The sequence below is a fragment of the Pistacia vera genome, unplaced genomic scaffold (genome assembly GCF_008641045.1).
Source record: "Pistacia vera cultivar Batoury unplaced genomic scaffold, PisVer_v2 Contig213, whole genome shotgun sequence".
Lineage (NCBI taxonomy): Eukaryota > Viridiplantae > Streptophyta > Magnoliopsida > Sapindales > Anacardiaceae > Pistacia > Pistacia vera.
In genome coordinates, this window is record NW_022196017.1 from 885,856 (window position 1) to 909,606 (window position 23,751).

The 23,751-nt window shown below is 36.0% G+C and overlaps 1 pseudogene; it reads left to right on the plus strand.

Moving 5' to 3' along the window:
• The first annotated feature begins 154 nt into the window (after positions 1-154).
• LOC116129704 lies at positions 155-18,462 on the plus strand (annotated as a pseudogene).
• The last annotated feature ends 5,289 nt before the right edge of the window (positions 18,463-23,751 follow it).

A 23,751-nucleotide genomic window follows, 5' to 3' on the forward strand; every position in this document is an offset into this window, starting at 1 on the left:
TGTGCAGGTGTAGCGGATCGCTAGTGGCCTCAACCTCACAGGATCAGACCCCCCTTCCGTATAGGTAGATTTTCATGTCTATAGTTTGGCGCCCACCATAGGGCCTCTAGCAATCATTTAGCTCAACGAACCTTGCTACATAGAGGAATTTTCCATGGCTGACCCTTCGAACAACGATAACTCTGGCCTTGAGGCTAGACTGGAGGCTTTGACCGCTCTCATGCAACAAAATTCAGACAAGATGGCCATGTTGGAAGCCGAGAACAATGTACTCTGGAGCAAAAACACATCCATCCGGGCCGAAAACCAGTCTCTTAAAGAAAAGGTGAGTCAGTTCTATGATCCGAAGATTCTGCCTTGCCAGGTACCTCCCAATCGATTCCATGCCCCAATTCCATACATGCAACCTCTCCAAACCCTAGAGCACAGACCCTTAACCCTCGGTAAAAGGCCACGTCCATTAAGTTCTCGGTGGTCGATGACTCGATCCTGACTTATGGAGGAAATGATCTGCCAACAGAACCCCATTCATCCGATCCACCCCAGTCTCGAGATCAAGACGCCCAAGAGACAGAGAGCCCACACCTGCAAGACCAACCCATTCTTACCATCCAGCCTCACTTCCAGTCAACCATCCCCGTACAAACACCATTCGACTCAGCTCACCCTCACGGGTTGAACGGCCAACCCAACCAAACTATAGCACTCAAGCCTACCCATCCTGACGGACCGAACGAATATCAAACAACCCCCTAACCATTCATGTAGGGCAAAACACCAGATCAGTTACCATGGGAGTCATCCGACCGGAGGGAATGAATGAAGATCCGGGCTACCAGGGTGTGCACGAAGGAATGATCCACTAGACTACACTGCGCGGGATGACCCAACGGAATATACCAAGGACGAATGCAATGGTTGACCCAGTCAAACGGGATGATCTAGTGGTATCCCCCTCTCCTATGGAACAGGTACTGGCCAAGAGGCTGGCTGATGTAGAGGCAGTGATGAGGCGCATCCCAGGAATGTCGGTCCTGACCAAGAGAGCATGCCTCACTGTTACTCGGATTCATCCTTTGTGGACGAGATCGCCCTAGCCGACATGCCCTAGAAGTTTACTATTCCCAGCATGAAACCCTACGATGGCACAACCAACCTAGATGATCACATGGCTCATACAAGCAGCAGATGTTCACTGTCTCAATACCCCGAGCGTTGAGGGAAGCCTGCATGTGCAAGAGTTTTAGTTCAAGCTTATCCGGTCCAGCACTCCAGTGGTACACAAATCTCCCGAACGGTTCCATCAACTCATTCGCTCAGCTCACCAACACCTTTGTGCAGTAGTTCGCTAGTAGCAAGAAACTCGAGAAGTTGTCGGCCGATCTATACAGAGTATACCAGAGGAGGGGAGAGCCACTGAGAGAGTATGTTAGCAGATTCAACAAAGAGAAGATTTCCATCCCTTCCTATAACCCTGAGACACCCGTAGACGCCTTCAAAAAAGGTCTCCTCCCAGATGGTGAACTATACAAAGAACTGATGAAGCTAGGTTGCACCACGATGGAAGACGCCTTGGCTAGAGCAACGATTCAAATAAGGTGGGAAGAAGATGAGATGAATTAGGCAATTCACGCCAGGTATGACTAAATGCAGAATGGCAGGAGGCCAGAGCTTAGATCGATTGTAGGCCCTACAAGGTCACCAAAGAAGCAGGGAAGGGTGCCTACCTGCTCCAAACTCCCAAAGGCAAAGACATCAGCAACAGTTGGAACGCAATCCATCCCACATGCTACTACTTTTAGGTGAAATCAATCTAAATATTTGTTGTCTTTTCATTTTTTATTTAAAAAGGATGAGTGGGCCCATCCACAGCCTTCATAGACAGTCGGTCTCATGGCCTGAATTCAATGAAGCATTATTCAGCAACTGACACCTTCGAATCAACCCTGCCCAATTCATGAGCTTTCACACTTCGGATCGGCCCTGCTCGATCCACAGATTTGCATCTTCAGATCGACCCTGCTCGATCCACGTAATTACACCTTTGGATCGGCCCTGCTTAGTCCACGGATTTGTATCTTTAGATCGACCCTACTCGATCCACGTAATTACACCTTCGGATCGACCCTGCTCGATCCATGAATTTATACTTTCGAATCAGCCCTGCTCGATCCATGAATTTACACCTTCGAATCGACCCTGCTCAATCCATAGTTTCATCTTCGGATCGGCCTTGCCCGATTCGTGGATCCACACCTTCGATCGGCCCTGCTCAGTTCATGAAGCTACACATTCAGTCGGCCAGACCGAGTGAAGGGTTCTTACACCTCAAAATCGACAAGTCATCAACCCAACCCAACCCAACCCAACCCAACCCAACAGAGAGTTCACACGACTCAGCCACTGGGCTGCACCAAAATCAGAACACAAGCATACGACTCAACTCCATCATCCTCACTCCCTAGGAACCAAGTATTGGATATCCACTCTACCTGACCGACCGACCGACCGACCAACTCAACTCCACCATCCTCACTCCCCAGGAACCAAGTATTGGATCTTCACTCAACCCGACCGACTGACCGACTCAACTCTACCATCCTCACTCCCTAAGAACCAAGTATTGGATCTCCACTCTACCCGACCGATCGACCGACCGACTCAACTCCACCATCCTCACTCCCCAGGAACCAAGTATTGGATCTTCACTCTACCCGACCGACCGACCGACTCAACTCCACCATCCTCACTCTCCAGGAACCAAGTATTGGATGTCCACTCACTCCACCCCATGCCACCGATCAACACACAGACATAACCTGTCTAAAGATTCAATTACCCTTCCTACCCGACCGAGCCAGCACATTGCAACAAGCCAGCTCCCGCAACGAAGCTAACACTCCCATGCTTCACATCTAGGAGATTCTCCCAATCGGGGTGATTGGCTAGGAGCATTCTAGCACTTGTTCACCCTCGAGGTGATCAAGCCAAGGGGCCTCGCCCATTCAGTCTTCCATAGCGGACGAGTGGGCAGCCATGGGTCAAATGTTTGCATATTTTGTTTGGCCCTTTGGCATCCAGTAAAGAGCATCGTGGAACCACAAGCACAAGTCTTATGGACCAACAAGCCGATCGAGCCGATTCCATCCCACTCGATCACCCGAGTACCCCAACCGAATGAACCTTTAATTTAACATCGTCTCCAACTCATTCGACCCTGCATGCCGAGCGGATACCCTTGTCATGGGATTTTAGTTCACTTCTCCAGTCGGCAGGACACACCAAACGAGCACGTGAGCCCTAAAAATCTCGTTATCTCAGTCCCTTCGACCCTTCACACCGATCGAGCATACCCTCTTGGGGTGATTGCACATTCCGAATAAGCTTTGATACCGAGCAACCCTTGACTACGAATCACCTACATCAAACTGGTCAGCTACGCCGACAATTGACCGTCCAGGAAGGGAGATCGAGCGCGCCTTGATCGCTTCCTACTCTTTGACTTAAGAAAAACTTAACTTAGAGAGTGGGGGGCAAACTGTTAAGGCCAAAAATCGTCTTTGGCCCAAATAGGAGAACAGGACTGAATGAGGAAGAGACCAGGCCCAATCCCGATACGGTCCCATCCGGATTAGGCCCATTTGATATAAGATACAGTCAGGCCAAACCATCGGGTTCGGGCCTCCAAATCCCAATTCACTTCCTGGACCTATGAGCAAGTCTAGAGCCCATGGCACCCACAGATCACTTTCCTATTCCAGATCAGTTTCCTATTCGAGGTCACCTTCCTGTTCAGGTCACTTTCCTACTCGAGGTTACTTTCTTGTTCGGGATCACCTTCCTATTCGAACACTGGTAAGACAGCTCACCACCGCCCTAATTCCTCTAGGGTTTGTATTAGAGTCACACTAGAACTCTTACTCCCACCAGGACTAGGAGACCAGATAGTCACTATATAAGCAGAGGACAGCCCTCTCACAGAGGGGATTAGATTATATTACACCTTCACACCCGAAGCTTCTACTTGAGAGCTTCACATCACTGCCGTAGTCACAGTCCCCGATTAGACTTTTGGTAACGTCTCTACTCCCTAGCCCTCACTATACTAGCCTCTTCCAGCCTTGCTGACTTGAATGTCGGAGTGCCTACGGCAAACACCACCCTGGTGTTTTCCGTTCGCTTCACGCTTGTTTCTCTACGTGTGCAGGTGCAGCGGATCGCTAGTGGCCTCAACCTCACAGGATCAGACCCCCCTTCTATACAGGTAGATTTTCATGTCTACAGCTTCCTAGTCTAGGTTGTGGCATCTTAGTCATGACCAAATCGGGTCCCATTGCTAGGGCAATCACATTTGGCAGGCCGTTGATCGCAAGCGGCTTGTCAAATATTGTCCTCTAATGATGAATGAAGTCCCAATGGTTCCACCAACACCTATTACACATCGTCGTTCATCGCCAAGATGAAGAATTTGATTTTTTGTATATCTCTTTTCTATACCTGGGTTTTGGTTTTGGTTGATTATAGGTTTGGTTGTTGTATCTTTTTTTTTTTTTTTCCCTGTATTTTTTAATGTGTTTGGGTTTTATATACTTTTCCTTTTGTTGTTTTATATTTTTGTATGATTGTAGAATTGGCAATGGAAGATGAAATAGTATGAAGTTAGAGATAATAGGCAGATGATAATTCTGGAGATGATAATTGTAGAACATTGGTGAAAATTTCTGTAAATTCTGGATCAAAGATTGACTTTGTGTCGAGTTAAAAATAATTGGGAGATGAAATTGCGTAAAACCTCGGTGGTTAGGAATATTCTGAAAAATTTGTTTTGTTCGGAATTTCGTTGACATTTGGGGGGCATTTGGTTTAAAAATGTTATATTACTAGAAATGCTATATATTAATGGAAAGATATATTACCTTAAAGATTACTAAGAATGTTATATTGATATATTTTGATTAGTTGGAATAAGCTTGTGGGTATTTTACATTGATATTTTGGCTAAAAGGAATAACAGAATTATGGGAGAACCTTTTCTGAATTGCCCTTTTTTATTTTTTTTAATATTATATTTATTATTATTATTTGGATTTTTTTTAACCCCCTATATTTGAGAATTAAGCTAAACCCCCGGCCACAATAAAAATTTAAAATTTAGTCAAAACATCCAATCACCCCATATCTGGCCTAGATCTAGCTGGAAAAGACCATGTCTAGCCGGATTCCCAAATTGGTGCACGGCCGACCAAATCTGACCAGTCATGTGCTGTTCCAACGACAATGGCCGGCGATCAATGTGTGGTGGCCAGCAGCTGAAGGTGGTGGCCAGATCCAACTGTGGTCTTGGGTAATTTGGTGGAAGTACAAAAGTAATAATGTCTTAAAAAATTTGTGTACGGAAAATAGTTCATGAATATACTTGTCAATTGTTTTCAAAACAAGGGCATTACTATCCAAAAAATTTCATTAATTTAGGGTAAAATTGTAACAAATTAAGATTACCAAGTTATCTTAAAATACCTAATAAAAGTGTGTTATTCAAATTACCACCTATATAACATACAGGATGCATTGGGATCGAGGTAATATATATAATAATAGGGTAATCTTTGTTTATTTTGAAAGATTTCATTGTTTGGTTTGCAAGTAAAAAATATTCCAGGTATCTTTTATTAATAGTGTTTACTATTGGTAATATAAGGGGAATTAGATACCCTCCCCATGGGCTATTATTAAAAGATTACTATATAATTTTTTTGTACCTATTTTCCCCTTAATTAAATACCATTTCAAACACAATTGCCTCAAATGTCTACCAAATAACAATTACACAGCCCCCCTACATTTGAGAAATTAGCTAAAACACCCCAACCACACAAAGTTTAAAAATTAACAAAATATCCTCAGCCATACAACCGTCAGCCGCCGCAGCAGTCACCGTAATGGGGCATGACTGTGGGATCTAGCCGTTGTTCACCGTTAAGGCTATTTTCGGCCACGGATTGTGATCCATGGCCGGAAACACCAGATCTGTTCTTTTCTATGGTCTTGAAACGGTCATGGATCACAGAAATGGTTTTGCCGACTCACGGCCGACCATATATACCAGTCGTGTGCCATTCCATCAACTGCCGACGGCAGCCGGCATGGTGGCTGGCTACCGACATGGCTTGAAGTGGGTGGGGTATTTTGCTACAAATTAAAGTTTTATATAGTTTTGGTGTTTTTGCAAAATTTCAAATATAAGGGGTTAAACAAACGATTCAAAAAAAGTAAAAATAATAATAAGAATAATATTATATTAATATTTAAAATAAGGGCAATTTGTAATTTATATACATATCCACCTATTTATCCTCCTAACCAAACATATTATTTACCAATTTATTCGAACCAACCAAACATATTCCTAAACTTCTCAGTAATCTTCAAGATGATATATCTTTCCCTTAATATAACATCTCCCTATTATAAAACATTATATGATCAAAAACGCCCCCACAGTATAACTATTGGCATTGGAGGATTATAAGATATTTTATTATTTGATAACCAGACATAATAATATCAGTAATATAAGATGACATTACTAAAGTAATAAGGGATTACCCCCGAACAACATCCTTGTTGTATTAAAGATTTTGTTCAGTTTTTGTTTGATTTGATACTAATTTTTTAATGGATGTTTAATTTGGTTAATTCTTTAATAATGGGAGATTATTATTGTGTTTTATAAATATGGCTATTATTTAATATCTTACTAAGGATAAAAGTGGCATTTCAATGGTCGAAATCTGTCAGATTACGATTTCTATGACCGATTTGACACTGCGAAGTTGATCATTGATAGTTTCTGAAGCCAAGGTACTAATTGTATTCACCAAACTTAGGGTGGAGAATTTGTTTCGGCCTTGAAATTATTGTAACTAATTTGATTATGAAGATATTGTTGAATTTGTTTTAATTTTTTTTCTACTATTCAAATTTTTTTCATTCAACATTGCAGGTAATTTTGACATTATTAACACTTATACTTAGTAATCTTAGAAAGAATTACTTTCTTTTAAACTTGTTAACCGTTATAGATTTTTATTAATCTTTTAATTGAAAAGTAATATTAGGTTTACAACGTAATTATTTATTCAATTACGAGTTAATTAATTGCGACCTATCACATTAGGGGTTATAATATTAGTTGTGAATCTACCATTATTCCAATTGAATATATATTCACTAGTGCGAACATGGATTGGACTAGCCCAAGCTACCTACTTTTTTGATTTTTTTTTTCAAATGTTTACGAAATACCCCTTTAAGGTAATTGTCTAAACTTCATAATATTGAGTAATGTTTTAGGTTTCTGTATGGTCTAGGTTGATTTTTATTTTGTTCTGAGATATAATAATGTGTGATTTTCTTATATTGAAATATGAAGTTTTTGATTCATTTGATTGATGATTATTATTGAGATAGTTTAATAACTTTGATAATTAAAATGGTAAATTAGTTTAGATTGAATTAATTGTTTAAAGTTTCTTAATTATTGGTTTATTAGATTCATTTTTTTTATTTAGATAAGAGTAATATTTGATTTTCTATATTTTACTACTGTAGTTATAATGTCAAACAAAATAATCACTCAAATCGACCAAAACAATTGTTGAGGTATGACTTCAATAATTTTGGGTATTTACATTATAGTTTTCTATTACTTATTTCGTCTTTTTTAAACAATTTTTTTTTAATCAAAATAGGAGATGGGTAAATTTCATTACGTGGCCTCTTACATAAAATTTCTTGGTATTGTTCAGCTCTCTTGAAAAAAATTTGGTTCAGCCTAGAAAAATTCCTAATTACTCCCCTGTATTCAACCTTGGAGAATTTTCCTACAAATCAAATCGTCTCTTTGTTAGTGTAGGGCCTAACGTAGGTCAACCAAATTTTGTAATATTTACTTGATAAGTCCTGAAATCAATTATTTTCATTTTGTTCCCCAAATGGGTTCAATGTAATTTCCATTATAATGACATGTTCACTATATTGGGCCCTAACACATAAGACGTTTTTGTACCTTTCCGCATAACTTTTGCAGACAGATACTGATGTTGGAGGCATTCTTTTTGTTGTTTTTTTCTTTGGGACATTTGGTTCGAAGAATATTGTGTAACTAGAAATGTTTTATTAATGGGAAAATATTATTTTGTAAAATTACTAAAATGTTTTGAGTATATTTGATTAGGTTGAAATAAATTAATAGGTATTTATATTTATATGTTTAATAATACTAACAAACCCCTCTCACTAAACTTACGTGAGAGTTTGTGATTGACTTGGTTAGGTGGGACTCATGTAACTGACGAATTGTGAGCTGATGCGTGACGTTTGTAAGCTGATACGTGTGTTTGTGAGAGAAAGTTTGTGAGAGTGTTTGTGAATGTAGTGTTACTCTTATATGTTTGGTTGGGAGGAATAATTGTGGATATGTTATATAGATTACTAAATTTCCCATATATTTTAATATATTACTATTATTTAGATTATTATTTAACCTCTACATTTGAAATTAGCTAAAACCACTTATAATAAAAGTTTAAAAATTAACAAAAGACCGTAGCCACCCAAGCCACTGCCGATCTCCGGCCACCACAGCTAACCGTCTACAACCGTGGCTGGAACTGTCACGACCGTTCAATCTGGTCGACCAAATGATCGTGGATCTAGTCGAAAACATCCAGATTAGTTTTGGTCGAAAATGGCCAAATCCTGGCCGTTAATGCCAGATCGACTAACGACCACAGTGTGTGCTGACAGTCGGCCATGGGGGTGGTGGCCAAATTCGGTCACCAATCTTGGGTAATTTTTTTATGTTCAAGGGTATTTATGTCCTAAATTTTTTTACATAGAGATAAAATAGTCCATTAATATTTTCGTAAATTGTTTTCAAAATAAAAACATTATTGTCCAAAAATTTAAATAGTTTGGGTAAAATTGTAACAAATTAAGATTAATAATAATCTTAAAATACCTAGAAATTATGGTATTTAGATTACTACACTATATAACTAACAGTAATTATTATGGGTTTGGAAGATTATCAGAGTCTTATATTATTTGTCAACTAAACATGATAATGTAGGTAATATACGTAACATAACCTTAGTAATGGGGAAAACCTCCACCAACCCCTTTATATTATTCTTCAAAATACAATATCTTAATTAGTATGACAAATCTTTGGGGTTTGCTGTAATTAGAGCTGGGCATTTGGGACTGGACCCAAAAGCCCAGCTCCAAAACCCGTCTATGACCGGTCCTTGAGAGGATCGGACCTAGGAGGCCTGGTCCCAAAACGGGACTAGCCCTCCAAGGCCCGGCCTAGGCCCAAATTTTTTTGTATTTTTTCAATATATTCCCCTGCCAATTACTAAAAACCCCCTGTTAATTTTAAATAAATATAAATTACGAGCGCTAAAATGATTTTACAAAATAAAAAAAAAAAATCTTCCAGGTTTAAAAAATTTATAAAATTTATAAATTTTACCCCTAAAAAATACTAAAAACCCCCTATAAAATTTGTTTTGCCCCCAAAATATAAAAAAAATGAAGGAAATAAAATTATCTAAGCCCCATGGGACCGTCCTGGGCCCATAGGATCAGTCCCGACCAGCCTAGGGCCTGGTCCGGGTCCTAGTTTTTCTCATGGCCTGGACCGGTCCTAGGCCCATTAGTGACTGGTCCCATTTGGGACCAGTCCCAAACGGCCCAAGCTGGCCTGCAAGGATCGGTCCCTGCCCACCTCTAGCTGTAATCATACGAAATATTAAATCCTTGAAAAATGATTTTGAATTTGAAAAAAAAATTAGCTTGTTTGGTACATTATTTGAAATATGATTTTTTGAAAGATATTCTGAAAGCTATTCTGAATAGATACAATAGGATTAATCAAATAGGATAAGATTTGAGAATGTGTTTGGTATATTTTTTAAAAACATTTTTTGAAAACATTTAGATTATTTTAACCCCCTACATTTGTTAATTTAGCTAACACCCCCCACATAAAAGTTTATAAATTAACAAATACTCCTACTCACCCAATCGATTGTTGGCAGCTACCACTACCACCAACAATGGCTGACAATCCTGGAATGACACATGACTGACTGGATCTAATCAGTCATGCGCCGATCTGGCATTTTTTACCAAATCCGTTGTGTATCTGGTCAGAAATGGCCAAATCCAGCTAAATTTGGTCGTTGTCAATGGCCAAATCCATGGTGGATATGGTTGGAAACAGACAGATTGGCGCATGATCGGCCAAACGGATCGTGCGTCATTCCAAGAGGTTAGTTAGTTGTATAGCCCCAATTGTTTGCTAAATTAATTAACAACCCTTCTTTTCCTAATTATTATTATTGATTAAGTATGAGATTATTCGAGAGAAAAGATTAGGGTTACTTTTTTATTAACTTGCTATTGATGTTTGATTATGTTGTTAGTTGGGAAATGATTAATTGATTATTAATTTTGTGATTAGTAATTAGTTAAGAATTAATGCTTATTTAAAAAAAAAAAAATTGCTGCATTTGTTATTTTTTTTTAATAAGAATGTATTTATAATAGAGAACAATTAAGTAAATATTCATTACCCATCATATTATAAATTTTAACGGTACACTAGCGATTCCTATAGTAAAATCTTATATTATTTTTAAATTTAGGGTGCTTTATTATTTCATTAAACTTTAGAGACCGTTTGGATCGAGGGTATATAAAATATGAGGGTAATCTTCGTTATTTTGCAAGATTCCGGTGTTTGTTTACAAATATAAAATATTACGGCAATCTTTTATTGTAAATAGTGTTTACTGTTGGTAATATGAGGGGTAATCTTATTATCTTGTTATGGGGTGTTATTAAAACATTACCGGAGTAATATGATTTTGCTACCCATTTTACCCTTAATTAAAACCATTTCGGACACAATTGCTCTTAAATGTCACCAAATAACAATTACCCTCAAATTCAACCAAATAACACTTACCCAACTCCTCTACATTTGAGAAATTTGCTAAAACATGACAGGCTATTCGCAAGTGTATGAAATCGTGCAAGTAGTAAAGCTGAGTAACGAGTGTCGAACCCCAAGAGAACTACTTACCAAGTATCAAACTAATCTATTCATTACTATTGATAAAGCAAATTTTAAAAATGATTTAATAAAAATAAAACAAAAAGTAAACAGAGCAGAATTTATTAATACTCTAGTAAAAAATCAATATGAGTAAACCTGGGCATAGATTTCACACCAATCTAATCCTATACATTAACAATTTTGTTAACCTAATTAAATTATTCTAAAGGCCAAACTCCCTAAAATTTCACTAACTTTCTCTCGAACAATTAGCGAATTAACCCTTAAGCAATAACTCAAAATATTTCTAAAGTGGATTTAGAAGCTAGAGATCATTAAGTTCTATGAAATTTACCAGAGCCTCCACGATCGCGATAACTTATCTTGGCTTTCACTCAACTATGGTTGTATTACCTTGACTAATCAGGTTTCATCTATCGATCTCGATCCAACCCATAAAATCATTCAACTCTCGGGCCCTTAAAATTGAAAGCTTACACACATATAAAACTTAGAATTGATTCTCAATTAAAATTAACCAAATAAAATCAATACATATTCATAAATTGGGCTACATCTTTAGCCCTAGAAAAGGATTTAGTTCATAATTGCAGTAATAAAAACAACCATTGTATTAACAAATAAGATTTCAAGAAAGAAAATAGAAAACTTCTCTAATTGGCGAACGAGAACTGCAAGAATTTCGATCTCCAAATAGTAGCACTCTTTCTCCTCCTCTAATCTCACTAAAACTAATTAAGCCTTATTTACAGTGCTAGGGTTTGGAGGTTAATTAGGAAAAAAAATTAAATGTCTTAAACCATTTAGATTCGGACTAGGAAAATAAATAACCCACGTAGGCCCGCATCCATCGTGCGGCGACTAAACGGTCATTGCGGTGATCGTTCTTTCGTCCCACAAGTCTGGAATCTTCACAAATTAACACATTTTTTCATAATCAAATTGAATCACTATAAAATATGTATTTTCAAGCTCTATCAAAACACCTAGTCATAAAAAAAGTTTAAAGTTAACAAAATACCCTTAATCACCCAAGACCATCGCCGACCGTGACTCACCACCGCCCCGTCGGCTTCAGTCACCATAATGGTGTATATGGCAGATTTCGCTAGTTGTGCATGTAAGGCATTTTTCGTCATGGATCACAAATCCATGACAAAAACGACCAGATCTATGCCGTTTCATGGCCAAGATCTGGCCGTGTAATGGCACGGCCAAATATCTAGCCTTTTTACGACCACAACTAGATTTATGGCCATTTCACAACCACTTCTTTGGCCAGAAACGGCCATAGATCTGGTCATTTTTGGTCATGGATTTGTGATCCATGACCATTTCCGGCTTTGCCTGCGCCCGGCCATTTTTATCTACCATCTGCACCATTCCGTCGACGACGGCCGATAGTGATGGTTGGTTGTCGGTAGTGGCTTGGGGTGGGTGGGGATGATTTTGTTATAAATTAAAGTTTTATATGACTGGGGTGTTTTAGTAAATTACAAATGTAGGGGTTAAAAAATAATAATAAAATATTATTATATTAATATTAAAAAGGAGGACAACTTAGTAATCATATAACATACTCACCTATTTATCCTCCCAACCAATATTTATATACTTTTATTGGAATCAATCAGCACTTTTTCTAATATTCTTAATAACTTTAAGGTGATATTTCTTTCTGTTAATATAATATACCCCTATAATAAAATATTATTTGATTCAAACGCTCCAAAGGGTTTGAGAAAGCCCCTTTCAGTTTGAATACGGGTGGAGGATTAAAGATCCAATTGTATTTAATCATCGTGAATATTTTAGAAGGTAAGAAGATTATAAGTTAAGGAATAGAAAATAAAGACGAGTTTAATGCAGTTACATAGAATAATAAGTGTTACACAGTCTAATAATATGATAATACTACAGTGATCATATCAATCATACTATAGTATAGAGGGTTTAAAATTTAATGCTACCCTTTCAATTAAATTGATTCATATTATTAAGTTAAATAATTATTTAAACCATAATGGAAGGATGGGTTAATGCTACCCAATGTAATAATGCTTTATATTGACCCGAGGAAAACATTGATCATGAAAAATTGTCTAATTACTGACAATAAAATTTAAAAAATAACAAAGGAAATAGAAGTCACGTGCAGTAGCAGACAGTAGCATATGTCTGATGGTCATACTCATGGTTCATGGCTTTCCAGGTGGCATAAAAGTAAATGAATAGGAATGCGAATTCCAAGCAAGATGTTAACGGGCGTTGGAAGTTAACGGATACACAAATTACGACGTCATGTCACTGTCAAAATGAACTGCGCAATGGCCAATACTGCAACTCCTCTTCTCTCTCTCACTTCTCCTGCAAAAGGTACCACCACACAACACTTCCAGATTCCGACATAACACTTTTATTTGGGATTATTCATAAAACCTAAATCTTGCTTATTTTCAATATAAATTAAATTAAATAGCTTCTCAAATTCATTTAATAAATTAAGTGAATATATATTCATTCATAAGTTTGACATTATTATTTTGGTTTATTATCAGCTGTTATGTTTTTGATTTTTTTTTTCGTCCCAAAAAAGTTACTAAGTCTCAAACATCCCAACAATTAGCATTGAAAAGCAGTAAATTTTTTCTTGAGTTAAAAAGGTCAAAAGCATTCTAAACACATTAAAAGAAAAACATATAATCACCTTTTTTTAATTCTTTCAAAAAATAATTGGATGCTTGAAACTCATTTATGTCTGGAGAGCACATAAATGCGCTACACCAATAACTGAAAAAAAGAAATATTATAAAATAAAAACCCAACATTGTCAAGATTTTATTTGTCATATTATTTCAAAATTTTACGTCCTTATTTAAAAAAAAAGCTTAACAATAAGAATTTTTGATTTTTAAATATATTTATTTTATTTTTATATTTTTTTGGTAAGCTTCTAAAGGAAGTATTATATTATTATTATTTTAAAAAAGAATAAATTATGTACACTAATCATGTGTACTAATCTAAGTATTAATATAAAAATTAAAATTTTCTGTAAAAATTTGAAATTTTTAATGTTAACACTTAAATTAATACAATGGGTTAATATACATTGATTACTTTTTTTACAAATTAAAATTGATGAGTTTAGACAATGTAATGACTCATCTAGTCACCTTTAAGTGGCTTTTACCTTACATGGCTTTTACTTCTGTCTCTCTGAGCAACTAAAGTGTGACTGAGTTTAAACGTGTGTCCTTTTTTGATAAGATTCTTGAAGTCACCGCTTACTCCACCATCTCACCGTCCTTAACTTCTTCATTATCTCATTATTTCTTCCTTTTTCCCCTTTCCATTTTCATTATTATTAAATTATTCATTTGGATTTGGATTTGAACTTACATCACTCTACTTACTTTTAACAACTCTCAAGTGCTTTCTTTAGATATTCCCAGTTTTATTTATAAGAATCTATTCTGGGTTTTGATTCACCATCTTTTAGTAAGCCTCAGCTCTTAGCTATAGCTGTTCAATCATTTCTGCAGAATCTTAAACTATTTACTTTTTCACCTCTTTGTAGTATAAATATTTTTTTAGCTACTCCAGTTCCAAACATGGGTTTGATTCCTTTTTGGTTCTACTAATTTTTCTAGATCAGCTCTCTAACTTTCTTTACTTCCATCTTTATCTCTCCTATCTTCATAACTGGATTCGGGTATTTTTTGTTTTCTGGGTTTTTCTGTCTTGGTTGCTTATAAAGTCCCATTTGGGAATAAGCTTGGACCCGGTTTTGTTAATGATGATGAGGTGCTTTTCAGTTTCTGTAACTTTTGGTTTGGTTTTATTGTGTTCATTGGTTGTGTGGTGAGTGGTATTGGTGCTAATTGGGGCACACAACTAAGCCATCCTCTTCCCCCAGAGACTGTGGTGAATCTATTGAGGGATAATGGGATTCAAAAAGTGAAGCTTTTTGATGCTGATTATGGAACATTAAGGGCTCTGGGTGGCTCTAATATTGAGGTCATGGTTGGTATCCCAAATGATATGCTTTCATCTCTGGCTGGCAGCATGAAGGCTGCTGAGAAATGGGTTTCCACCAATGCTCCAAACATATCTCTTCTATAATGTTAATATCAGGTCTGCTTCCCTTGCTCTGCATTTATTGTTTATTTCAATTCAACTAAAGAATCAACTTTACTTTTCTGGTTAATTGGAAAAGTGAACTAGATATATCTGTTGATTGTTTTTTGTTGAAGTACTAGATGTTATAAATCTTCTATTTCGGGTTTGGTTAACTTCACTTAAGTCTTTGAAATTGTCTTATATATTGCGGAAAACATTTGTGTATATTTGGTGATTTGTCAGCTGGTGTTCATATTTGTTTTATCCCGACTGTTGTGTGTGTTGCAACCTGACTAAGAGAAATCATGTATTCAAGTTTAATTTTAATAAGTCTTGGTGCAATTAAATGCTTTATTGCCTTATGCAACATTTTCCAATCAACAAAAATGGCTTTACCCAACATTGCCTATTATATGTGAGTTATTGACAAAGTTGTAAGGATGTATATATGGATTGCTCTATATGTTTATATGGATCGCTTTATGTATTGTGTTATATTATTGGTATTTGGATGCCCCAGAGCTAAATTTTTGCAGTGAAACAAATACAGAAATATCAGCCACAATATCAAACAAATAGTCACACACTAACAGAATTAATATCTGAAAAATAATAAAGACACAATGATCTACGTGGTTACCCCAAGCCAAGCTACATCCACTTCTTCCTTATAGATCAATGTACAACATATGAGAACCTCTCTTGTTTACTTCTTTCCCTCACTTAAGAAAGATCTCCCAAATTCTCTCACCAAATAGAATAACCACTTTCTTCCCCAGAGTACAGTGACTAGCAGATTTATTATTACTGCATCCGTAAAATAATTTATTAGTAATAATGTTCGGATAGTACCATTACTGTAAATCTCACTTGTAACCAGAACAACTGAGACTGTTCAACGTATCATTAGAGACAAACTTGGCTTTTTGGTTCCGAGCCACATTAGCTTGCCCATATGCAAGCCAGGTGGTTCTGTAAAGACATAAACTATAATTTGAAAACTAACCAGCTTTGATCTTGATTTATGTTTCATTGGTTATAATTTGCTTTAGTGCCTTGTCTATGCTAGCCTTCTGTAACTGGGAAATTGTTTCTTGGAATCATTTGATTTAAATAATTTTTATTGCTTTCATTTTAGGTGTTTGAGCAGTCATAAAGATGTTTTCCTAGTCTGAGTTAAAGTTGCATAGCGTACAAAATGAATTATTTATTGACCTGACAAGAAGCTTGTGTATATAATTATTATTGACCTGACAGGAAACTGTGTATATAGCCAAGAGAATCGGCTAACATGACTAATACCAAACTAAAAAGAAAAGAGTTTTGGCTTGTGTTTATTGCTGCTGTTGACTTCTTATACTATGTAACTTTTACATGCTATTCAGCATTTTTTTTGCTAGTATTCTATTTCTACCATTCCCATACCGGTTGAATATCAATTTCTCCTTAGAGGAAAATCTGCTTGTTTTTCATAGACTCTTAAAAATCTTCCTAAAACCCCCATGGATTCTTTCCCAAATTAAATATTTGCTTGAAATGGTTGTTCTTTTGCTCATAAAATACTAGCTAGTGAAGTTCTGTGAGTTTACATTGAGGTTTCAGGAGTTCCTGCAGTAGCAATGTGTACAAAACACCTTGCATGAATGATGGTTTTACTTGGACTTGTGCAGCAATTTTCTGTTGCATGCTTCATCCTGGCTGCCTTTTACTTATTCACTTTCATAGGCCATGATGTAGGCATATTAATGTTCAATAATGTATATTTCTTATGCTTGGACATATAAGTTTGATAAAATCTCTGAGGTTATCACACCTATGAATGTGCAGATATGTTGCCGTTGGGAATGAACCTTTCTTGCAAACATACAATGGAAGCTTCCTCAAAACGACCTTCCCCGCTCTTCAGAATGTTAATCTGCCCTATAAGGCTGGGCTTAGCAATCAAGTAAAGGTCACTTGCCCCCTTAATGCTGATGTCTATGAGGCCCCGTCTGGCTATCCATCTGAAGGTGACTTCCGAACTGATATCCATGATCTCATGCTTGCCATTGTCAAGTTTTTGAGCGATAATGGTGCGCCGTTTACTGTCAACATCTATCCATTCATACCTTTACACTGATGCCAACTTCCCAGTTGAGTATGCCTTCTTTGATGGCAACGCACACCCTGTAAATGATGGTGGGACAAACTATTACATATGTTTGATGCAAATCATGACACTCTTGTGCATGCTCTACAGAAGAATGGTTATGGGAACCTGCCTATCATAATTGGAGAGATTGGGTGGCCAACTGATGGATCAAAATGCTAATATGGAGTATGCTCGACGGTTCAACCAAGGTTTTATGTCCCATATTACAGTGTGGAAAGGAACCCCAATGAACCTGGCCAATTGATGCCTATTTTTTAGCTTGATTAGAGGATGCAGAGTGTTGATCCAGGGAATTTCGAACGTCACTGGGGTATATTTACTTTTGATGGGAGAGCTAAATACCAGCTGAACCTTGGCACCACAATTCAGGTGTTTTAATTCCAGCAAGAAGTGTGCACTACTTAGAGAAAAAATGGTGTGTGATAAGCCTTCAGCCAGACTCGATGATCCAAAGTGGCCCCAAGCGTGAGCTATGCCTGTGGACTTGCTGACTGCACTCAACTTGGTTATGGGACATCTGTGGCAATCTGGATGCTCGGGGAAATATTTCATACGCTTTTAATAGTTACTATCAACACATAATCAGCTTGAAGCTGCCTGTAAATCCCCGAACCTATCAATGGTCACTAAAACAGATCCTCGGTTGGATTGCACATTTCAGATAATGATTCACCATATTATGGAGGTGCAGGAAGGAGAGAGCCAATAGGTTTGGTTGTGGGCTTTATTCTCTTGGCACTAACAATTCTGTGAGTTTTGAAGCTTCTGATTCATCAAGTATCATTTTTCCGTGACTACTACTTGCATTTGCTTTGTAGCAGAAGCATTGTGATCTATAAGTGGCTCAAGCATTGTCTTTAATTTGCAGTTGACAAGGCAAATGCTGAACTAATTATGCTGTTTGAAGATTAATTTGCTTTCAAGTAGTGTTTTTTTTTTTTTTTTTTTTTGGAAATGTGTAATTTGTGAAGTACGTTAATAGAGGCCTAACCAGTTAGGATTGAAATGGTTTCCTGGCAGCTGCAGCTGAAGTTAATTCGTATGCTTTTATCTTTGTTGTTGATTTGTATAGATGAGAGGCAGAAAAAAACCCAGTTAGCTAATTGGCTTATGGCATCTCAGATAGGTAAAATAAATGATTTGTGTATTTAAGAAATTAAAGAAGGATCATAAGAATGATATCAAACAGCTTTTAGTTTTGGGTTGTTTTAATTTGTGAATCAGAATTATTAGTAAACAAAATATTTAAAATATCAATGTATTTGAAATTGTTAATATATATATATATATATCATCAAAAGTAGGCAGGGAATCAAGTTCTCCCATCAAAGAGAGTACAAAATAAACCTATTAACTTGTACCATCATCTATGCACCAAAAAAGAAATGAACAGCATTGAAAATGATGCATGAGCAACCTTTTTCTTTTTTAGGCATTATTAATTCGTAAAATATATATATATATATATATATATATATATATATTGGTAACCTGGGGTGTTCGGGCTAGTTTGTGCGTATTTTAACTATTCTTTTGGGGCTCTGAAGTTAATAGTCGGTTAATCCTCCAATGGCTACTAGTGTTTTAAAACCCTACCCAGCCCAGCCGGTTAAATCGAGACCCGAGACTCGAGACCTTCACCGAGCTGGGTTAACAATTTCCCTATTTACCAAAAAACTCTAGAATTTGAGATGATGATCAACGAACAATTGAAGGTCTGGATGTTGGGGTTTTTGAAGAGAAAGTACCGATGAGTACCATGGTGGCGACGGAGTTGATTTCCGGTGAGTGAATTGATCGGAAATCGAAAAAAAAAGCGGCGGCAATAGCCAGCTTTTGCCGATGATTGGCAAGGCTAATAGGGGTAGGGTGGGTGGGTTGTGGTCGAGAGGCAAAGGGGAGTATTTTCGGGGTGATGGGCAGGGTTGTCGACACTTGCTTCGGTGAGATTTGGCCGAAATCGGTCGACATTAGTGTTGGTTAGATCTGGCCAAAATCGGTCGATTTTAGCTAGATCTTGGGTATATTTTCTAGGGTATGAGCTCAAGAGATAATTGAGATTGTAATTTGGTGTGTCGCCACCATCAACCAGTCAACGGTCGATTTGTGTTTGGGTTGTATTTGCTAAATTTCAAATCTATAGGGACTTACTTGTAATTTTTAGGAGGTATTTGCTGAATTTTAAAAATTTTAACACCCCAAACCTGGCAATTTTGTCGGGTTTCTCCCCCGGGGTGGTTATTAAAACATTGGTGCCCACCCTATTAATTCATAATATTTGCCAAGGGTTAATGGCCTTAATCTTTAATGAGGTATGATAAAACAACAAATATCCCCCTCATATTTGAAAATAACAAAATTTTCATACTATTAAGTTTTAGGTGTTAAAATAAACAGTGGACAGTAGTTTGGTAGTATTCACTAACTCATAATAAAGTAAATTTTAACAGTTCATTAACCCTATTTGCCAATTTTTTTAGGACTATTCTTTTTATTTTTATTTTTATGCTTTACATAAGACAAAAATCTCTTTTATGTTTAACTAGTTATTTGTTAATCTCTTGTAAACCCCACTGAAAGTTATTGGATTATAAGGGTGTTCATGAATGAATACAAGTTATATATATATAGAGAATAGAGTGGTATTATTTAAGTCTTATTAAATATTTTTTAACCCATAAATAATTTAATTTTTAATTAAAAAAATGGTCATTTAATCTTTTAGTATACCCAAAAATTAAAAAATTCCATCCTTCTTAAAATTCTACTTTCTCTATTATATTCGAAACTATGTGTTATTATACATTTAATCTTTACATATGTTTATGACCTTTAGCGCTTAATCTTATCTTTATTATAATGCATGTCTTAATATGTTTATTTTCATGTTTTTATTTACAACAATTAAATTTTATTTTCCATTTTAGGAAATCGTGAAATAAATGTGCCTCTATGAATTTAGCAAACTTTGATATCATAAAACAAGAGAATAGAAGATCTTGTAAATTTTAAATAATAGACTAAGGAATCCCCACTTTTAAATAAACTAAGGAATCCTCAGTTTTAAATAAATTTGATGACAATAAATTTATCTCTATATTAAATTATTAAAATTAACTTTATTTCATATTCTTTTTTAAACCGATTATAGATTTTTATTAATCTTTTATTGAAAAGTAATATTAGTTACAACGTAATTATTTATTCAATTACGAGTTAATTTTGCGACCTACACATTAGGGGTTATAATATAGTTTGTGAATCTAACATTATTCCAATTGAAATATTATTCAACTAGTGGCAGACTGGATTGGACTAGCCCAAGCTACCTACGTTTTTGAATTTTTTTTTTCAAATGTTTACGAAATACCCCTTTAAGGTAATTGTCTAAACTTCAATAATATTTGAGTAATGTTTTAGGTTTCTGTATGGTCTAGGTTGATTTTTATTTTGTTCTGAGATATGAATAATGTGTGATTTTCTTATATTTGAATATGAAGTTTTTGATTCATTTGATTGATGATTAATTATTGAGATGAGTTTAAATAACTTTGATAATTAAAATGTGAAATTAGTTTAGATTGAATTAATTGTTTAAAGTTTCTTAATTAATTGTTTATGTAGATTCATTTTTTTTATTTAGATAAGAAGTAATATTTGATTTTCTTATATTTTACACTGTAGTTTATAATGTCAAACAAATAATCACTCAAATCGACCAAAACAATTTTTGAGGTATGACTTCATAATATTTTGTGGTATTTACATTATATGTTTTTCTATTACTTTATTTCGTCTTTTTTAAACAAATTTTTTTTTAATCAAAATATGAGATGGGTAAATTTCATTACGTGGCCTCTTACATAAAATTTCTTGGTATTGTTCGCTCTCTTGAAAATTTGGTTCAGCCTAGAAAAATTCCTAATTACTCCCCTGTATTCAACCTTGGAGAATTTTCCTACAATCAAATCGTCTCTTTGTTAGTGTAGGGCCTAACGTAGGTCGACCAATTTTTGTAATATTTTACTTGATAAGTCCTGAAAATCATATTTTTCATTTTGTTCCCCAAATGGGTTCAAATGTAATTTCCATTATAATGACATGTTCACTATATTGGCCCATAACACATAGACGTTTTGTACCTGCCGCATAACTTTTGCAGACAGATACTGATGTTGGAGGCATTCTTTTTTGTTGTTTTTTCTTGGGACATTTGGTTCGAAGATATTGTGTAACTAAAATGTTTTATTAATGGGAAGAAATATTATTTTGTAAATTATACAAAATGTTTTAGAAATATATTTGATTAGGTTGAATAAATTAATAGGTAATTATATTTAATGTTTAATAATACTAACAAACCCCTCTCACTAAACTTACGTGAGAGTTTGTGATTGACTTGTTAGGTGGGACTCATGTGAACTGACGAATTGAGCTGATGCGTACGTTTGTAAGCTGATACGTGTGTTTGTGAGAGAAAGTTTGTGGAAGTGTTTGTGAATGTAGTGTTACTCTTATATGTTTGGTTGGAGGAATAATTGATGGATATGTTATATAGATTACTAAATCCCATATATTTTAATATATACTATTATTTAGATTATTATTTAACCTCTACATTTGAGAATTTAGCTAAAACACTTATAATAAAAGTTTAAAAATTAACAAAAGACCGTGCCACCCAAGCCACTGCCGATCTCCGGCCACCACAGCTAACCGTCTACAACCGTGGCTGGAACTGTGCACACCGGTCAGATCTGGTCGACCAAATGATCGTGGATCTAGTCGAAAACTCCAATTAGTTTTGGTCGAAAATGGCCAAATCCATGGCCGTTAATGGCCAGATCGACTAACGACCGACAGTGGTGGCTGACAGTCGGCCATGGTGGTGGTGGCCAAATTCGGTCACCAATCTTGGGTAATTTTTTTTATGTTCAAGGGTATTTATGTCCTAAATTTTTTTTACATAGAGATAAATAGTCCTTAATATTTTCGTAAATTGTTTTCAAAAAAACATTATTGTCCAAAAATTTTAATAGTTATGGGTAAAATTGTAACAAATAAGATTAATAAATAATCTTAAAATACCTAAAAATTATGGTATTTAGAACTACCTATATAACTAACAGTAATTATTATTGGGTTTGGAAGATTATCAGAGTCTTATATTATTTGTCAACTAAACATGATAATGTAGGTAATATACGATAACATAACCTTAGTAATGGGGAAAACCTCCACCAACCCCTTTATATTATTCTTCAAAATACAATATCTTAATTAGTATACAAATCTTTGGGGTTTGCTGTAATTAGAGCTGGGCATTTGGGACTGGACCCAAAAGCCCAGCTCCAAAACCCGGTCCTATGACCGGTCCTTGAGAGGATCGGACCTAGGAGCCTGGTCCCAAAACGGGACTAGGCCCCAAGCCGGCCTAGGCCCAAATTTTTTGTATTTTTTCAATATAGTCCCCTGCCAAATTACATAAACCCCCTGTTATTTTAAAATAATATAAATTACGAGCGCTAAAATGAAATTTTACAAAATTAAAAAAAAAAAAAATCTTCCAGGTTTAAAAAATTTATAAATTATAAAATTTAACCCTAAAAAATACTAAAACCCCCTATAAAATTTTGTTTTGCCCCCAAAATATAAAAAAAAATTGAGGAGGAAAATAAAATTATCTAAGCCCCATGGGACCGGTCCTGGGCCCATAGGACAGTCCCGACCAGGCCTAGGGCCTGTCCGGGTCCTAGTTTTTCTCATGGGCCTGGACCGGTCCTAGGCCCATTAGTGACTGGTCCCATTTGGACCAGTCCCAAACGCCCAAGCCTGGGCCTGCAAGGGATCGTCCTGCCCACCTCTAGCTGTAATCATACGAAATATTAAATCCTTAAGAAAGATTTTGATTTGAAAAAAATAAATTAGCTTGTTTGGTACATTATTTGAAATATGATATTTGAAAAGATATTCTGAAAAGCTATTCTGAATAGGATACAATGGATTAAATCAAATAGGAAAGATTTTGAGAATGTGTTTGGTATATTTTTTAAAAACATTTTTTGAAAACATTAGATTATTTAACCCCTACATTTGTTAATTTAGCTAACACCCCCCACAATAAAAGTTTATAAATTAACAAAAATACTCCTACTCACCCATCGATTGTTGGCAGCTAGCCACTACCACCAGACAATGGCTAACAATCGCTGGAATGACACATACTGACTGGATCTAATCAGTCATGCGCCGATCTGGCATTTTTTAACCAAATCCGTTGTGTATCTGGTCGAAATGGCCAAATCCAGCTAGAATTTGGTCGTTGTCA